Genomic DNA, 4,128 nt, shown 5'->3' with positions numbered 1-4,128 from the left:
TCCCCGCACTCTGGTTACGCTGAACTGGGCAGCAATCTGATGGCTCAGAATTGGTCCAGTGGAGAGAATCACGAGTTCGGTGTTTGAGGTTTTAGGATTATTTTCGCGAATTTCTGCGGTATTGAAACGCAAGAGACTGAGTACCTTAGTGAAGTGCATCTGCCTTTTCGTTTTCCCTCAGTTTATCACCCTGACCCGCCCTGAGGCGGAGTTTCTGGCCGGGCAAGCCAAGACAGGCAAGTGGTCCTCTTTGAGGTGGCGCTTAAGCCACTTGCTTGAAGATACGGGGAGCGGAACCGCGGATTTGAGAGTGTGGCTTTCCGGCCCGCTACATTTTGGCGCCCAACGTGGGGCCACGTTTTGGGGAAACTTAGTTGTTTTTTTATATTTGTAGGATTTCTCTGGGAAAAAGTTAAGGTTCACATAATTTTTTTCATATGAAATATTTATTTGCGCTGTCTTGTGTAATTATAAAAATTCTTATGGTGTATTCGTCCTATTTCTTTAAGAATTAATTTCTACATTAAACATTTTGTATACAAAATAAATATTGATTATTGGGAAGTGTGAGTGCTACTTTTGAATAATTATTTGGTACCATATAAATTTTGTTTTTATCCTATTTGCTATTCAGTTTTGATAATTTTCTCATATATATATATATATATATATATATATATATATATATATATATATATATATATATATATATATATATATATATATATATATATATATATATATATATATATATATATATATATATATATATATATATATATATATATATATATATATAATTATATATATATATATATATATATATATATATATATATATATATATATATATATATATATATATATATATATATATATATATATATATATATATATTTATCATTTATTGTTTTCTGATTTTAATGGATACTGTCGCGATGTCGCACAGATTTCCACACGCTGATCACCTCACTAACGAAGAGGTTGATTACGAACTATTAATCCGCGGTAAGAGAAATGATATGGCTACTGAGCCAGAAGCTAAATATCGCCTTCTGCGGAATCTCTTCCACGACGATATCCGCGAAAAGCGAGACTACCCGTCGCCATACACCATCGAGCAGGAGTTTGATTATCTCGCGGGTAAGGTCTATGATTTGGAGAAGAAGTTGGGTCGCGGCGTGGATGATCGGGTCATGTCCCGGTTGATCCACTACGCTATGCGAGCGGCTAGAAGCCAAGCACCCGATGCTCGCTCGGAGAAAATGCGACGGGAATTGTGTGGCTCCATTCGGGAGGTTTTGAACAGAGCTAATGGGAAAAAGGTTACCGACGAGAAACAGGGTAGGACAAAAGCGTTAGATGCGCGCCGAAACTTGTCGACGGAGTTGGATGACGCAAACGGAGGTGCAGTAGGTGGTTATTCGTTGGAGGAGTTACAACGCGGAATCGGCGAAGCCTTGAGACGTGATCCTTCGAGTGGTGCATACCCGAAGCAACTTCCAGGGAATCGGGATCCAGCCGTAACTCCAAAACAGTCCAAGGACCAGGCACGCCTGGAGCGCATTGCGAGTTTGGAAAGGGAACTGGCGAAGGCACGAATGGAAGGTTCACGCCAGAATGCACCCCCGCGCGTCGAGCGGATAGCCTCAGAGGGTGGTCCGACAAATTTCCAAAAAGCGAGAGAGAAGCCACGGGAACGGCATTCGATGAACTTTCCTCTAGACCTCAACAATCCGTGGGTGGAACAACACGAGCGAAACCGGCGGGACCGTTATGAACCTGAGCGTGTTCGACGCGACTTATCGCGGGATCGTCAGAGAGGTGATATCGGGACAGACCGGAGGAATCGGAACCGATACTCACCGGATCCAGATCGTGAACGTAGGGAGCATCGCCCCAGACACGAACGTGATGCCAGTAGTCGTCAGAGAGGCGATACCGGGACAGACCGGAGGGACCGGAACCGGTTTTCGCCAAATCCAGATAGTGGACGCAGGGAGCATCGCCCCAGAGTCGAGCGTGAACGCTGGGATTCTAGCGACGACGACAGCTCTCTCGCGGATGATAACGTGTTCAGTCCGCATCGCAGGCGAGATAGCCGAAGAGAGCGGCGAATTAGCGACGCCGAAATTCAGAACGCTGACCACCGAATGGAAAAGTGGCATTTGACCTTCAGTGGCGATAGTCGGCAACGGCTATTAGAGGATTTTCTCCACAAAATCTGTCGCTTGGCGCATATGGATCGCATTGCGGACGATGTACTTCTGCAACGAATCCATACGATCCTTAGAGGGGAAGCTTATGACTGGTACCTATGCTATTCTGACGAGTTTCTCACTTGGGAGGACTTTGAAGAAAGGATACGGTACATGTACGGTAACCCCAATAAGGACCAAGGGAATCGGCAGCGGATTTACGAGCGTAAGCAGCATCGAAATGAAACCTTTCTTTCGTTTAAAATGGAGATCGAGCGACTCAACAAACTGTTGACCACACCGTTGGACCAGCACCGGCTCTTCGAGGTGATCTGGGACAATATGCGACCGCATTACCAATCGAAATTGGCCTGTAAAACGGTTCGAGATTTGCGAAAGCTCGAGTACTACGCATATCGCATCGATGCCTACGATCCCACTTTTCGACAGTATAGGGATGGACCAGCTCGACCCCTCAATCGAGTCCATCAGATCGAAGTGGAGAACCGGAGCAGCGACGAGTCGTATTAGGAAGCGGAAGAAGTCAATTTTATTGGGCGGAAAGGTGAGCAGCGAAGGAAACCGGTAGAGTCAGCCAACCTTTCAGTGGAAACCAGACAAGTTCGGCAGCGACCAACACACGAAACGGAGCGCTTGGGCCCGTTGTGCTGGAACTGTCGTAAGAAGGGGCATGTCTGGAGACACTGTTCCGAGGAAAAACGAGTTTTCTGCTATATTTGTGGGAATCCCGGGAAGGTTTCCAGTAACTGTGACAGCCACCCGCGAGTTGCAAACGAAAGGTCGGGAAACTAAATCGGGAATGCCAGAATGGGAGCAACCGCATTCCGATTGAGAGAGATGTTCCCAATGACGTTTACTTAGATCCGTTTCAGGAGGCGTGCGAAGTGCGGGTTCAGACAACTCTATGTCCGCACATTACTGTGCGGATCTTCGACGAAGAGTATGATGCACTGTTGGACTCCGGAGCGAGTGTCAGTGTGACTAACATTCCTGACCTTGCCGAGTCCTTCAACCAAGTCCTCTGAAGATCGTAACTGCAGATAAGACCGTCCATGAAAGTCTGGGGTACGTGCAGTTGCCTGTACGCTTCCGAGGAGTTACGAAGGTACTTCCCACTCTAGTAGTTCCTCAGGTTTCCCAGCAACTTATTCTTGGTTACGACTTCTGGAGACAGTTCGGTATTCAGCCGATGATTCAGGGAGAGAACGGTTTCGAGCGGATAACCGCTATCGAGTCGGCTACACGAGCCCACTGCGGCGAAGACTTTGTACCGGCGGGGGTAAAATCGATTACCACACTACCGGTTTTAAAACCAATGGGGCCAGATGAGACGCTGGATATTCCGGCTTTGGAATTACCAGAGCCATCAAAAACAACCCCTGAAACAGTTGAAACCGAACATGATCTGACGGTAGAGGAGCGGAGAAGTTTGGTAAAAGTCGTCAAGATGTTCCCTTGTACGACCGGAAACAGACTGGGGAAAACATCGCTGCTGCAACACGAAATCGTGCTCAGAGAGGAGGCAAAACCGTGTCGGCAACCGTTGTACCGATGTTCGCCTGCAGTACAGGCGGAGATGGAAGCAGAATTAGAGAGGTACAAACGGATGGATGCCATCGAAGAATGCACTAGCGAGTGGGCAAGTGCTCTGGTTCCTGTTCGCAAAACGAATGGGAAATTAAGAGTGTGTTTAGACTCGCGGCGGATCAATGCTTGGACCAAGAAAGCTTCCTATCCCATGCGCAACATGGGAGGAATATTCCACCGGCTTGGTAAGGCCAAGTATTATTCCGTTGTGGACCTAAAAGATGTGTATTTCCAAATTCCTTTGAAGGAGGAATGTCGGGATTATACCGCTTTCAGGACCCCACAAGGATTGTTCCGCTTCAAAGTCTGTCCGTTTGGCTTAA

The sequence above is a fragment of the Wyeomyia smithii genome, chromosome 1, assembly GCF_029784165.1.
Source record: "Wyeomyia smithii strain HCP4-BCI-WySm-NY-G18 chromosome 1, ASM2978416v1, whole genome shotgun sequence".
NCBI classification, from domain to species: domain Eukaryota; kingdom Metazoa; phylum Arthropoda; class Insecta; order Diptera; family Culicidae; genus Wyeomyia; species Wyeomyia smithii.
The sequence above is the reverse complement of the archived record's forward strand: the minus strand, read 5'-3'. Positions refer to the sequence as shown.